Raw genomic sequence first — 17,200 nt, 5'->3', positions numbered from 1 at the left:
TGTTTAATCCTAATTGCTTTCTGTATCTTACTAAAGCTGCTATAATGCCTCCTAAGTTGTTGGTTTTGCATTCTGTAAATTACTTCAGTTCACCTCTGTTGAGAACAAATGGTTTAGCTGTTCTGGGCTTTATGCAACATTCCCAAATGACATATTAATTCTCTGGCAAAGTAATTAAAAGCTCCTGCTCTGAAGCCGTAATTGCTGAGTTGGAATCTGGCTTTGCCATTAACTAGTTGCACACCTTCAGAGAAGTTGCTTAACCTCTCTAAGCCTCAGGCTCCTCATCTGTGACCTGACAATAACAATAGCACTGATTCCATGGGGTGTTTTGAGCATTACATCCACGGAAGGTTCTCAGCGTGGTGACTGCCTGGTGCATAGTACGCATGCGATCGGTATCAGCCATCGTCACTATTATTACTAAGAACCAAAGAGAATGTAACATAGCTTTATTTTGTGTAGTGATCTTCTGTGGGGTATACCATAAAAAAATGATTTGGTAACTCTGGATCTAGAATTCAAAATCCTTAATCCTTCGAGAATAACCCTAGGCTCTGTGAAGTTTACAGGTCATCAATGTGAAGCATGTCACATACTGCCAGGTACTCAGTAAGCGGTAGGAGGTGCTATTGTTATGGTTATCACCATGATTTCATAAATTTATTTCTTGTCCATTTCGGCTTGACACACAGATGACTGAGGCCCCTGGGTGGAAGTTACCCATGGCTGTCTGGGACAGTATTGCGGAGAAGGCTAAGGCTGTGGTTAGTAAAAGTCTTTCTTTGAATTCCTTTTCCCCTCAGAAGGAGTTACCCTTTAGCTACCTGCCTATCTAGACCTCTTCCTTCCCCCTCTGGCAAATATGTTCTTGGAAAAGCATTAGTTAATTAACTCAAATAATTGAGTTTCCTATATTCTTTTCAAGCTAAATTTTTACATGTTTTACACAATTCATTAAGCCAAGATAACAATGGAATGGCCTGCGTGAAAATCTTTCTCAGAGCCTCTCAAATTGCACTATAACCATGAATCTTTCAAAGCTGGCTCTGGTTATACAGGAATCATGTTCAAGGGACTTGCTCAATGCAAGGTATCAAAAGTATTAAAATCTATAAGGCATGCAGAGAACTCTAGGATAATTTCAGTGGCGTATTGTCAAGATCATATTCGATTTCGAAAACTACTGGCCCATATGATTTTGTCTTGTTTGCATTGAGAAATACTAGAAGTATTGAGCAAAAATAGCCCATCCTTCTAGAAATTGACTCCCTGGGCAACAGTATGATGTATTTTTTTTTAATTAATTCATTTATTTATTTTTGGCTGCGTTGGGTTGCTGCTCACGGGCTTTCTCTAGTTGCGGCGAGCGGGGGCTACTCTTCGTTGTGGTGCGCGGGCTTCTCATTGCAGTGGCTTCTCTTGTTGCAGAGCTCGGGCTCTAGGTGCATGGGCTTCAGTAGTTGTGGCGCGTGGGCTCAGTAGTTGTGGCACACGGGCTTAGTTGCTCCTCGGTATGTGGGATCTCCCCAGACCAGGGCTTGAACCCGTGTCCCCTGCAATGGCAGGCGGATTCTTAACTACTGCGCCACCAGGGAAGCCCCAGTATGATGTATTTTTAAAAACTCTAGAAACTGTCGTGTATTCATTAAAAACTACATTGAGACTGGAATTTTATTTACCTGAGAACTGTGGCCTCCTATTGTGACCCCAATTTTATAAATTTAATTTGTAAGCATATAACTCATAACGCATATATTTAATTTTTGAACATGGCTTCCGAGGGAAAAGGGCCTGCATACATATCTACCACCCTTACAATATAAGAGTAGCAGGATCTCTGTTTATATACAAGAAGGAATGCTCCCACACTGGGAGACTGTATTTTTGTGCTCTAGAAAGGGAGACAGAGATTGAGAAGCATGTCTAAGTTTGTAGACACTGATGAAGCACGCATGTCCACTTGTTGCACTACAAGCACCACTGCAGTGGTGGTGCTGGACGGACTCGAGAGTGGAACAAAGGGAGAGGCTTCTTCGGTGACAGTAAAGCTCATCAGCCTCAGGGCTGTGGGGAGACACTGCCTCTCTGGCAGAAAGTAGAAAGCCTTCCTTGGGTGACTCTCTGCCTGCATGTGACACCAGAGGCAGGTGGGAATGAAAAAGAATGTTCTCTGACTCAGTATTTTCTCTGAAATTTTTGATTAAATAGATAACATTACATGCAGCCCAAAGACAGAAGCAACTCGTAAACATCCAGTGTTACGTGAGACAACCTCAAACCTGACTTTGATGTTGTGGAGTGAACTTGATGTTTCATCGGACCAAGAAGATGAGACAGCACAACAACAAGCGGTTTCCCAGGGAGTTATGGCAAAGCTCAGGTCTTTAAACAGAGACATAACCACCTGAGGAGTGCAGCGTCTTCTAGGGACAAAGCAATAATGCCAGCCTACTGGATGACCTAGCTGTGTCACTCCAGTAAATCAGCTGTCCCCAATCCACTGGCTTCAAACCCCTGGGGATAAAGGATAATTTCAAGGAGTTCATAAAACATATCTAAATTGAGCTTGTTTATAAATGATTGAATACATACACATACACATATATACATATATATACACACAAAACATATATAATACATATGCATATGCATAATACTTTTATTGTGTGTAGAAGCTACTTAAATATATGGTCAACTTTAGAGTAGTGTTTTATTTTCTCAATCAAGAGATACTAAAAGTTATATTATTTTCATTACAGAGACCTGCCAAATGTTTTGGCTCAGAAAAATGACTGTCATGTGAAAATGCTGGAAGCCACAGCAAAACAGTATTCCATTCCTAAAACATAACACTCTTCCATTTCTGAAGCATAGTGACATAAACCTTTTAAAATGGTTAACATTTGAGTTTGAATTAGGTTCTAACTGTCCTCTCTGTCTTTGTGTGTGTGTCTGTGTGTACTAAATAATGACCTCATGTGAACTACCAAGTCGAAGACCACAAGGGCAAGACAAATAGCATAGTCAGGGCCCTTCAAACAAAACTGAGTGTTCTCTGCTGTCAGAATAATAAACACAAGCTCTTCTGGGAGAGAGAGAACGACCCTCTGCTTCCTTCCCATATTCTGTCTGAGCCCAGGGTAATAGGCCAAGCGATTGCAGGACAGGGCTAATTTGGGACATGCCTCACTCTCCTTGCCACTCTCACATTTACTCAGGTAAAAACAGAGCAAAGTAAATATCAAAGTTATTCTAGGAAAAAACTGGGAGATTTTGATTAAAAATGCTCCAACGTGTCAAGGTCAGGAAGGTGTGTAGGAAGGGCAGTGAAACCCTATTGTCTGCCCTGGAGATGGCTGAGTGTGGACTGTGGGCGTTATCCTCAAGCAAATGCTTTGGAGGAAAAATGATCACTAAAGGGGAGATAGGAAAACGTCAGCTTAGTTTATGCCCAGTGTTCACACGCAGAATATAAAAGCTATCTCATCTATATAGATGCAAGAAATTATTGCTGTTTGCTCTTACAAGCAATGATTTGTTTTATACCTCTCTAGATTTACTAAGCCGCTCCATCCAAAAATGGAACAACTTTTGTTATTTATTTATCAATGCTTATTTGAATTAACCTTTTACAGACATTGGTAAGTTAATTATAATTATTTGTTAAGATATCTGAGTCCAAACCAGAAAATTTTAAATCGTTTTTTAGCAAGACTATTTTTGGGAAATGAAATAGATATTATTGAAGTTATTTGTAAAGTTGTCATTCATAAAGCATAGCTTAAGGAAATACCTACTGTAGCATGCTATAAAGAAATAACCATCAATAAATAAATGAATGAAATTTGCCCATTCTTCATATGATTCTACACGTATCTTGGATTATATGCAGGACTGATACATATGAATATGATAATATTATATCTATATATGAAAAGGCAAAGATCTTCCTTCTAATAAATGGCTTTTAATTATTACACCACTTGAGAGAAATATTCAGTATTTATGTGGAATTGTTGGGAAGATTCGTTGTCCATCCACTCCTTCAGACACTCAGTGGTCATTGTTGGTTGAAGCCAGACCATGGGATAGTGGAGGTTCAGATTAAATTTCCTTGGTAGTCTGTTTCCCAGAGTTGCCTTTTGGTGTTATAATGTTAATTTTTATGGTGAGAAACTATAAGAAGTATCATCTCAAATCCAGCGTGTGTGTATATACATATTTTTGGAAGTTTATAAACTTCATATGTAAAGATATAAACTGTATATAAACTATATATATAAATATGTAAAATACATACAGATGTCCACCGATGTATGACAATACCAGTGTATACACACTATCTCATTTAGAGCTCTGTAGTCTAAAATTCTATATAAGAAACATATTTTATTGAATGAATGAAAGAGTAAAATATTGAGTGACATCACCCATAAGATTTTACTTGCTATGAAATGCTTAGAGTGTGGCTATATAGCACAGCTGGTTTAGTACAGTCCCATCATATGTCTTAGCACTTAACTGACTTGGGAACAGGTTTAACAGCCCTTAGTGGAAGTTGGGAGACTAACACCCAATAATACCACACTGTTTAATTTATTGTTGCTGTGTAATACATATTTTTAAATCTGATTGGGCTAATCCTCTTTCATTCTTTTTTTCTTAATATATTTTTTCCTGTGATTTTATCTCACCCTTTAAGTTCAATCATGGCTAATATGATCTATTATCTCTATGGACAGTATCCTTAAGTCTGCTTTGCCCAGGGCAGTCTGGTTTATGCCTGTTGTCCCAGCATATTATTTCATTCTCAAAAGTGTCCAGATTCAGATGATAAAGTATATATTTCTCAATTCTGTCCATTTTATTCATTCCCACAGCTGTCACCATTGTCTGACTTCCTCCCTCCCAGGTGTCCATCCAGCTCCATTACTTATTCCGTTCCATTCTCCTGCTTCCTTTCTTCCTCTGCTACCATCATTTCTACTTTGCAGTCCTAATGGATGCCCCTTTTCTGCTTTAAATATCCTAAAACATGTATACTGAGTAAATTAACTGATCAATTCTCATCCGTTTTCCCCCAAATGTGTTACATTTACTTTGTCAAACTTCAAGAAAAATCTCTGTAGAGATTTTGTGCTTAATTGGTCTGGATATTAGTATACTTGGATATTATTCTCAATCATTTAACAATTCTTATTTTATTCATTGAAGGATTCTTTCCATCCATTTTCCCCAACACTTAATCAAATTTTATCCAGAACTCAGAAGCCCATACAATGCTAAGTCTATAGTGAGCTACACAATTTGGGAACCTTATTGTAAGGATACATTAAGAATAAAGAGCCTTAATTTTTTTTAAAATTTTATTAATTAATTAATTTATTTTTTGGCTGCGTCGGATCTTAGTTGCGGCATGTGGGATCTTTGTTGAGGCGTGCGGGATCTTTCGCTGTGGTGCGCGGGCTTCTCTTCTCCAGTTGTGGCGCACAGGCTCCAGGGAGCGTGGGCTCTGTAGTTTGCGGCACGCAGGCTCTAGTTGAGGGACGCGAGCTCAGTACTTGCGGTGCGCGGGCTTAGTTGCCCCGCGGCATGTGGGATCTTAGTTCCCTGACCAGGTGTCACACCCGCGTCCCCTGCGCTGCAAGGCGGATTCTCTACCACTGGACCACCAGGGAAGTCCCAAGAGACTTAATTTTTAACCTTAAATTCTAGAACCAAGGATCGCTCACTGTGGCAAATAGTTGGTGAGCCCTTTACATATTTTATGATAAAGCTAATATAGTATAATCCTTTTATTCTTAAAGCTTTCCACCTAAATTCATATTTTCATTCTCATACTGTATCTACTGGGCAGGTATTTTATTCTGAATAAACAGATGAGGAAAATGAAGAGCACTGGTTTTGATCAAACAATAAAAGTGCGTGTAGAACTGTCTGTCTTTTTTTTTTTTTTTTTTAACAGACTTGGCAGTTAGGAGGTCCCATGTAACTTTTGCTAAACAAGTTTTTGTTGTTGTTGTTGTTGTTGTTTATTTATTTATGGCTGTGTTGGGTCTTCGTTTCTGTGCGAGGGCTGTCTCTAGTTGCAGCAAGTGGGGGCCACTCTTCATCACGGTGCGCGGGCCTCTCACTATCGCGGCCTCTCTTGTTGCGGAGCACAGGCTCCAGACGCGCAGGCTCAGTAATTGTGGCTCACGGGCCTAGTTGCTCCGCGGCATGTGGGATCTTCCCAGACCAGGGCACGAACCCGTGTCCCCTGCATTGGCAGGCAGATTCTCAACCACTGCGCCACCAGGGAAGCGCGAGCTGTCTATCTTGATTGCTAGTCCTATTAATTTAATTTCTTTCTGAGGCAGAATAAATTAATAAGTAAAATTTGACGTAATTAATGATATAAAGTTATCTCCTTAATTCTCAAAAAATCCCTTTGTTGTTTTTATGAAGAACTGATTTTGGTTCTACTTGGAGATTAAGTGTAGCAATTTACGAAAATTAGTAGTCAATAATGTGGATATAAAAATACTTTGTATACTTTATCCTTTCTCAACTGGAGTAAGGAAGAAATTTATTTTAGTAGGACAAAGCCTCTAGGTTATTCTAGAGTGTTAAAATATAAGTCCTATCCATATGTCTTAACAGTCAGGAAGGACAGTATGTATTGTTATAGAATGTAAATATTCTGCAATGCAGTTTAGTTGATATACTTTATAGGTACCTAAAGATGGGTACTTTCCATCTTTAAGAGTTTCTACTTGGTCAAAGTAGGAGAGGATGGAGTGTATGTAAAATGAGAAGCTTAACCTAGGTGGAAAAAACCATGATTACCACTGAGATCCTGGCAGCTGCTTTTTTTTTTTTTTTTTTTTAAATCCTCCATTTCACTACGTTGATTATAAAGGAAAATAAACTTAGATTTTTTTTTTTTGCTCTGGAGAATAGCGAGAAAAAAACTTGACCCACTGACTAAGCACTTGATAGCATGAATACTTTGAAATGTTAGACAACACATGGAAGCATTAAGCACTAACCTTTCAGTATTGAATGCTACCAAATAAACAGCCAGATACTGCTGACATTAACACCTATTATTGTGTCACATTCATTTTATGGATACAATAAACCCTCCTGGATGATGAACATTTTGTAATTCAAAGAATGACTCATGAAAAATATTGTTTTCACTTACTAAAGTGCTGTAGGATTGAATTTAGAAATGTCTTGCTGTGTTGAAATTGATTCAATTTGAATGGCAATCCAAACACTATAATAAACTTTAAAAATGTACAAGTATGTTTTGCTTCTTTCATCTGTTTGGGAAAACAGAAGCAAACAAATATAATAATGTTCCTGGGACCCACTGCACAGTTATACCTTATTACATAAACAAGCATTATATAAAACAGTCATGATTATCACTTCTATTTATGGAACAAATAAACATAAATGAAATAAAGCCAGTTTCTAAAAGATGTTAAATGGCATCCAATAAAGCATTGTAACTGAAGTTCATTCTGACCAAAACTTTTTTGAATGTTTGTATACCTTGATTTAGATTGACCTCATGGGACAACATCTGGATTTCTTTTTTAAGTATCTGATAAAGCCATATCTAAGGATTCACCAAGTGATTCTTTTAAGACACGTCTAAACCAATATAGTTAGGATAGAATTCAGTTTAAACTCAGAATCTGTACTCTGCTTTTATCTGATCTCAGTAATTGAATTAAAAGCCTTAAGCAATCACCTACCGCTAATGATTTTCTCATTTCTTTGTGAGGATTTCATTAGATCAGACTCTAAAGAGCATGGTGATATGTTGGTCATCCCAGCAAGGCAGCCGTTAGAGGGAATGATTTCTTAACAGCAAGAAATGTCTTTCTTTGTGATCTTAAAACTAGAGTTGATTTCATCATTCTGGATTTTAGGATGTATGAACGACTTTTCAAAGACTCATTCATTGCAGTGATTTACTTTGACTATATTCCCAGAAAAATATTTTTTTGAGCTTTGAAGGTTAAATTTTTTAGAAAGTTCATGTAGCAAACATAACTTAATCTTTATAATACCCCCTATGGGAGTTGGTTAACTCTAAGTCACACTGAATTTAATTGTAGCAGCTCCTCATAAAACTATACACTTTGCCCAAGGTTTTCAACACACATACCTTAAAATATGTACAACTATTTATACACAAACATTAACCAAAAAAAAAAAAAAAAAGAAAGAAAAAGAAAATTTGGAGTACCAAAATAGATTCGTCTTAAAGTATTCCCTTTCTAGTCTGAAATTCCATGAGTCTGTAACTGGGTTGTTTTCACTGTGGTCGATAACAGGCTTGCTCTAGCTTTGCCAAAGTTGCAACATCCAGCTATAAGCAAGGAAACACACAAAACACAAAGATTCAAACACCAAACTGAATGTCCATTTTTTTCTGGGCAACTTAGAAATGAGTATATTTTCTTTCCTTTTAACTTTGGAAAAAGAAGAATAATCTTGTATCATTGCATTCCATTGTTTCACTAAATCTCAGTTGAAAAATTTGTTACAGTATCATTTTCCCATTCCAGTGTAATTTCTATATACAGAATGTCTTCATTATTTCACTCTTTCTTAAAAGTATGCTTTGATAATCTAGTCTACAGAGTTGCCATTCTAATATGTTATCTTAGAGAAGCCACACATAGCCTTGTTTTCTAACAAGTTATATAGGCACATACTGGAATGTTATTCAGCAGCTGGTTCAGAGATTGATGGTTTATAAATGTGAAAATATCTGAGATTTGGGGATGAAAGGTACTGTTATGTTATTACCATGAGTGTATGATTACAGTAAATACTGTGGTAACCCAGGCCTGAAAGAATCTATTAAGTTAACATTATGCATTCTTTGGGTTTTGAGGTTTCTGAAACTCACCCGTCATTCAGTGCCAATCGACATTTATAAATACCACGAAGCCTGACTGTCAGGAGGCTTTGTTTCACTTCTCTGCCCCTCCCTTTCCCTCTTCCTGTCCCGCCATCTTTATCTGACCTCTTAACCAATCATAGCTTGTTTACAATCATTTGAAAAATAGTGTTGAAATGTTCATACACAATGAATTTGTAATTAATAGGAAATGACTTTATAAGGCTGTTTGATGCCTGCTGGTAAAAGAAAGCCAGGCTTGTGTCTAATGGATTTCTTTCCATCTCCTTCAGCAACAAGGCATGGCAAAAGGATTGTAAATGAAGATGGACTGTGTAATGAATCACAGCACTGGAGACGTGAAGGACAGGGAAGACAAAGGGCTTTCGTCTGAAAGGATGTTCTGTAGAACAAGGGCCCAGGTATCACTTCAATTTTTCACATTATTCTGAAAGGTTTTTTGGCCTTTATATTGCTTTCAACAAAATTTTTATGTAATCAAGTGAACCAAATGAACAGTGGCTTTAAGAGAGATCTGAATGGAGCATTTGTTTTCGAAGCGAGTTTTGCTGTGTTCAATTTCATCTCCCATGAGTCTGTCTCTAAGGGCATTCACATACGCTCCATACATGTTTTATCTAACACCTTGCAAAGCATTTTCTTAAAATGGAAGTCTTGGGAACATTTTGCCTATTGACTAGAAGCCTAAAGGATAATCAACTCCAAAGATCATTATGATGGCATGGAAAAATCATTGTGCGTTGAAAAAAAAAATCATCTCTTTAGTGAGACTGTGTAGGAGCAGGAGAGTAAAGACAAGCAGGTTGGATTGCAGTCACACACTGACATTGGACATCTTTTCTTTTTTTTTTGCTTTGCTTTTTTACATTTCTTCCCTTTCCCTTCCTTCCTCCCTCCACCTCTTTTGCTCCTTCTTTTCTTTTAGAAATATTTATTAAGAATTTCCTATGTGCTAGACTTATACCAGAGAGAAAAAATTAATAGGTCTTGCCTGGAGAGGCTTTAGGGTCTATTGGAGGAGAGACATTAATCAAATAATTGCTCCAGTGAATGTATAATTGCAGAGCAAAATAAATGTTCTGAATGAAAGGGACATAGCTCTATAAGAGGGTTAAACAAACAAACATGAAAACTAACACTGACAACTTGACTGTTTGACATCTGGCCGTCTTGTATGAGGAGCAACATTTGAGCTGGAATATGAAGAATGTGGAGTTAACTACATGAAAGGAGGTTGGAGTAAGAAGTAGCACATGCAAAGGCCCCATGGTGGGAGGTTTATATGAACTTGTGTACCAAGATAGCAGTGAAATGGCGGGTGGTTTAAAATGAGATTGGATAAGGTGTATGAAAAGGTACTCAATGTTACTTGTCATAAAGAAAAATGTAGATCAAAACCACAATGAGATATCACCTCATGCCTATTACGATGGCTATTATAACAAAATTAGATAAGTGTTGGTGAGGATGTAGAGAAAGTGCAGCACTTGTGTATAGTTGGTGGGAAGATAGAATGGTGCAGGCACTTTGGGAAACAGTATGGGGGTTCCTCAAAAATTAAAAATTGAACTACCATATGATCCAGCCATCCCACTCCTGCATATAAATCCAAAAGAATTGAAATCAAGATCCCAGAGAGATATCTGCATACCCATGTTATCTGCAGCACTATTCACAATAGCCAAGATATGGGAACAATCTAAATGTTCATTGATATATATGATGAAGGAAAGGGAGTATATATAATGGAATATTCAGTCTTAAAAAAGAAGGAAATCCTACCATTTGCAACAACACAGTTGAACCTCGAGGACACTAGGCCAGGTGAAATGAGCCAGTCACAGAAGGACAAATATTGCCTGATTTCATTTACACCAGTGATCTAAAATAGTCAAATTCGTAGAAGCAGAGAATAGAATGGTGGTTACCAGGGACCTGGGCGGGGGTGGGAGGAGAAATTGGGAATAGTTGCTCAGTGGGTGTAAAGTTTCTCTGGTGCAAGATGAATCCGCTCTGAAGACCTGCTGTACAACACAGTGCCTATAGTTAATACCCTACTGGGCACTTTAACATATATTAAGAGGATAGAACTCACGTTAAGTGTTCTTACCACACCAAAACAAAGCACAAAAGAACACAAAGAAATTTTTAGAGGTGATGGATATATTTAGTATCTTGATTGGGGTGATGCTGTCACAGATGCAGGCATATGTCCAAACTCATCAAAACATACACATTAAATATGTGCAGATTTTTGTTTATCAATTTATACCTCAATAAAGCTAAAAAAATGAATAAAATGAGGTTGGATAAATAAGGAGAGGCTAGATCACATAGGGTCTAATGGGTCAGAAAGCTGCTGAAGGGTTTCAAAACAGAGAATGACAAGACTCTATTTTTTTCATTGTAAAAGGGCCATTAAGTTGCAATATGAATAGTGGACTAGATGGAAACAAGGGTGAATGCAGAAACACTAAAGTGGGAGGTTATTTCAGAGTCCAAGCAGAGTGTGGTGGCCTTCTGTTCCAAATCATTGGAACTAAATTAGAAAAATAGGGTCATCACAATGTTATTTGGCCTGTTTCCGCCTAGGAAATGTTTGTATCGGTGTGGCTTCCCCTCGAGGCAGTGACCAGAAGTCATAGCTGGGAGAATGGCTTGCAGTTATCCTGAACACATCAGTCTTAGTGCCCGTCATGCCCAAGGTCACTTTCGAGTTAAAGCCACCCAGTCACCTGCTCAGAGAAGCACAGTGAGGCAATTCTTTAATAATTATTATCAGAGTTGATCAAATTAGCCACCTAATTCAAGGAGGCTCTTTTTATAGGCTGATTCTTGAAGTGACCTGGTATGTGAATTGAGCATTTGATGCCCAAGATATGTCACTCCCAGTACATCTCCCTTTGATTAGTGGTTTTCAATGGGAGCCGTTTGTCTGTAGAGTTTTTTTTTAATTAGAATTAATTTCTGGTCTGGAAAATCAAAGTGAGAAAAGTAAAATACATACTATACTAGAAGCAATTTGACACATGTAGGCTATTTAACTACTTCACAGAGACATGGTATTATATTGAGATAACTTGAGAGACATGGTACAGTGGACTTGCTCCACTGCTTATTAGTAGCCTTTTTAGCTTCTCTTTAATTTTTATTTCAGTGGTGTCTTCCTGTCATCTTTCCACACCGTGCACCTCTGGGGAACCCAGCCCAAGGTGACACATATCTAATGCTGAAAATTACATGTTGAATTACATAAGTGAAGTATTGGCTTTGCTTTTCCCATGTCTTACCTTTCTTACGTAGTCACAATGACATCTACCACTTTTATCATAATGTTTCTAGGCTCACTTGCAATGCCTTTTACATATATAATTTCCCATCAGCTTGATATTAACTCAGAAAATAGGGTAAATGAGTTCTGACAGTATGAACATATATTTCAGATTCTACTAACATGCAAAAAAATTCGACTACTGTTCTGAACTGTTAGTCAAAGAAATGAATTAACTTCAGATGTCACCTTCCTTATTAATCTTCCTCAATAATACGGATAGTATTAGCATTTCCATTTAAGGAAATGCAAACTGTGTGTCATTCGCATTGGCTTAAAAGTAATTCTAAGAGGAAATATTATAAAATTAGATAAAAATTGATAAGCAAATTAGATTTTTATGTCACACTGTTTTAAATATTAAAGTAGCAAAATCTTAGACTCATAGTTCTAAATTCAGGCTGTTTGGGATATTTAAATTGGTCTTCATAGTTTCTATAAAAGAAAACTTTTAAATTCACTCCTTTTACAGATCTTGAATGGCCAGATAAAAATCAGAACTCAAACCAATTCCCACCATCTCTGATGTGAGCTCCCATTTTGTGAGCCGGATGACTTAATGGAAGCCTGGGGCAGATCAATTTACTGTAGCACAAGGTGTCTCTGTCCCAGGATTTGTGTCCCTGTATTAGTAGCAAGTCCAGTCATATATTACACACCTACTTTGGCTGTAACTGGAGACAGCTGATGTACAATAGTGCTGAAAGAAGCGTACTTTTCCAACCGGGGAACTTGTAACAGATCCTGCTTAGTCTAGCGTTGCCACACAAAGTACCCCCATTCCATCCTTCCTAAAAGTGCTCGAGTGGTTGAAAGGGAAAAAATAGAGCAGAATAGAGTGTGTATGTCTGAGAGAGTCTGGCCACTCAACGTTCCAAGTGTGATGTAACTTAAATCTTGACTATTTTAATTTTATTTTTTAATTGGCAACTCAAAAGAAATTTACGAGAAAATAGTGTATTTGTGAATTTTCACTAGTTTCCCTCAAGAAGCTAGGCTGTTTCAGAGACTCAAGACATTAAATCTTGGAACTTAATCAAGTTAATTTTGAATTTTTGAATCAATTCAAAATATTGAATTTTGAATCAATGCAACATTTTGAATTTTGAGTCAATGCAACATTTTGAATTTTGAATCTTGATTAAAAGGAAAGGAGAGAATGTTACTATTCTCTCTTTTTCTGATGAGAAAATTATAAGAAAAGTCACCGGCACAAATTCACAGAATATGATAGTTCTAAAGATGGGTCATCAAAATGCTTTTCAGTTATCCATTCAATGAGACTTGCTGTCATGGGGGTTTGAATATTAATATGAAAGAAAACTGGGGGACTTCCACTTTTGATAAGAGCCCCTCAGCCCATGAGAGGCAGAGGACTTGGAGGAGAATGCTGACACCTTTCTTGTCAATAGCCAGTCTGACTTCCGCTTCACTGAGGATGCAGAAGATCAGAGAGGCAGAAAGCAGGTAAACCAGATAGCTCTTGGCTTAAGTAGTATTTCTGTACTATTTGTGGGTTTCAGTTTTCCATGGTTCTCTTTCCCAGAGACATTAGACAGCTACCCTTTAATCTTTTCCTGGGCAGCTTTAATCTTTCTCCACTTAGCCATTTCTAAATTGGGGATAACACCAATACCATGAGGATTAGCTGAGCATATTTGTAGGTACTTAACAATCAGTGTAGGGTGGTTTTTTTTTTTTTTACTTTTTAAAATGTCACTTGAAAATTGAATCTCATCCCTTATGGAGCTGATCAAGTTAACCATCTTCTAATAATGAGTTGTCTACGGACGTGAAGATGAGAAACTTAAATCCTTGGGAATGGTGAATTTGGAAAAAGATTTTATTAAATGTCTCCCTATTATCCTGGAGGAATATGTCTAACAACAAAGTTTGGAGAGAGAGGGAGAGAAAAAAGGAATGGGATCTATTTTAATTGGCATAGTAAGAAAAGAGAGAATATCCATTGGAAGACACAGGTTTATAACGATCCTGAGCTCACAGGCTACCACAAAGCAACTGACATTTATTCTTTTATCAGCCTACCACCAACAGGTTGCTATTTTTAGCCAATTCTTTAATACAGGGTGCTTACAAGCCTGCTAGGATTTCACAGGGATGCTTTGGGCCTTCTTGAAAAGAAGTAGTCCTGCATTCTTTAGCACTTCCAGTAACAACATTCTTCAGAGCCTTCGCTCCTAGATATTGGCGTATTCAGACGCTCTACTTTTGGATCTACCTGTTACAGGAACATCACCAATTGCACTAAGCCACTCTATAGCTTGAAACACTGGTTAGCATTGGGAAAATAGGAGCTGTTCACGTCATGCAAAGTGTTCTTCATCTTATGAACAGATTCAGTTAGTTCTCAGCTACCAGTCACCACAGCCCGAATCAGGCACAAGATAGCTGCATACAGTGAGGTTTACCTACGGTGGTGGCTCTCTGGGGGGTCATGCGCTTAGCTTTACAGGTCATGGTTAACTCTACTGTGTGATTATTCTTCATTATAAAACAATTCTAAGACATCAATTTAATTTTCTTCCGTCAGGTTGTTGATAATGGTGGTTCTCAGTAATCCCTCGCACTGCCTCAGCCCCCATCACCGACCATTACTTGAAATGATTTATAATGTACCTAGTGGCTAGGGGACCACACCAGGGTCTTGATTCTGCCTCTGGCTCTGAGCAAGTCATGGAACCCCCCGAGACCCCAGTTCCTCCTTCGAAGGTTCCTTCTAACTCTTACACCTTGAATTCCTAGGAATGAATCATATTCTGGTGATTTTCTAATTTTTTCCAGGACCCGTCACAACCAAGATATCACATTTCTGCTGCTTTCCTTCTTGTTTTATTATTTGTAATTAATGACAGCTATTGACCCCCTCCTTCCTCCATAAATATAGTTGATTATAATTTCCTCTCCATTTTTTCAGAAAACCTTTTTATTTTAAACTTTATAGACTTTCTGTATTAACATGTAGTAATTGTTATAGTTCCCAGAGAATTATATGGATTACAAAGTGATTTCACACAGCTTTTCCTTTAAAAATTGATATTCTCATATGAAATAGATATTATTATTCTCATTTATAAATCAGGAAAGGAAGATCTAGGGAGTATAGTTACCTACTTAAGGCTTCAAGATCATAAATTGAGAGAAGTGAAATTTAAAATTCACATTATCTTACTCCTAACTCAATGAGTTAGGACTTTGAAGTTAGATACAAACCCTGGCTGAAGCTTTCTAAGTACAAGGAAAAGGGAAAGCTATTAATCTCTCTGAGCTTTGGTTTTCTCCTCTGTAAAATGGCAATAACAATGACTAACTCTCACTGAGGGCATAAGGATTAAAGGAAATAAAGTTGAATGTCCATCCTGCATTCTTCCATATTCTTCTATTCTGGCCAGCCTTAGATCTATGTGGCTCAAGTTAGAACAGTAAGCCCTGCATCCTTTCCTGAAGAACTTATTCTCTTGGATCAGTCATAATACATTTTTATATAAACCTTCTTATAAAACATTTATGAAACTCCGCTTGAGATCTGATAGTTAATGAATACTCATTTCCATGGTGATGATTACTCTGGAATGTAGGCTTAACAACATACTAGATTTATAAGTAAAAAAGGCACAAAAGGAGACAAAGATCTCTCCTCTACCTACTTCCTTAGATATGGTATTAGGGTTCTAATTAGCTTCTTAAACTTAAAAAGAAAATCTAAATTTTATTTTTAAAAAACCAAGAAAGAAAAAATGTCTCTTATTTTCTTAGATACTTTCCTAAATCCTTAAAGCATTTGATTCTCAGGACAAGAATTTCCTACAGAAGCTCAATCAAGAAAGTACCATAGATTAAGAGGTAGAAACTTCCAGTTATAAAATAAAGGAAGTCATGGGATATAATATACAAAATAGGGAATATAGATGACAAAAACTTTCGTAATAACTTTGTGTGGGACTGATGGTAACTAGACTTTTCCTGGTGACCATTTCAAGATATATAACTATCAAATCACTATGATGCACATCTTAAACTAATATGATATTGCATATCAATTATATTTTAATAGAAAATTTTTAAGGAAAAAAGAAATTACCACATATTAATTAATTCCTCTGTAATATGTGTTACACCATTAGAACGGAAGCAGCACGAAAGCAGAGACCTGGTCTGTGCTGTCCTTTACTCTGGCTCCATAGCCTAGGGCACAGCTGTGAACCTAGTCAGTGTCTATAGATATTTGAGAAATGAGAAATGAATGAACAACGAAAACACAAAAACCCTCTGTGTGTGAGGATAGGTATACAGAGATATAGAAGATGCTCTTCTGCCCTCAAGGAGCTTGCTGTCTACTTCAGGAGACACAGCTGACAGAGAAGAGGGGAGTATGTACTACTGAGTGTAGGGGTGGTGTCAATGAATGGCTAGAGAAGGTACGTGCCTTAGGAGTTCAGGGAAACAAAGGTTCGCCGTAGGGATGGAAAAATCACAATTATCACACTGGCAAGGCTTTTAAATAGATACACATGGCATTAAGACAATGACCATATTCATGCTCAAAAGATGCCACCGTTTCAGTTCAAATGAATGCTGAAATCGAAAAAACAAAAAACAAAGAAACTTGCCATGATACGAGAACACGGCTCTGTTTGCCTCCATGACATTCAGTTGTCTTATTCTTAGTTTAACTTCCTGGTACACAGTGGGATTTGTTGAGGCCACTTTGGACTTTGTCCCAAAAGCAGTCATTCTGCTTTCTGAGAATTAACACATCTACTGATGTCACTGGTCCATAAATATGTGTATGTACAATTGGCTGTGGATTGATAAACACAACATCTTGGAGCCCTAGCCCTAGATATAGCATAGGATATGGCAGGTGGTCAGAATTCAGATTAGTACAAGAAAGGGACACACTTTAAAAAAACAGAACA

The sequence above is a fragment of the Balaenoptera borealis genome (assembly GCF_965194805.1).
Source record: "Balaenoptera borealis genome assembly, chromosome: 21".
Lineage (NCBI taxonomy): Eukaryota > Metazoa > Chordata > Mammalia > Artiodactyla > Balaenopteridae > Balaenoptera > Balaenoptera borealis.
Note: the sequence above shows the minus strand (reverse complement) of the source record.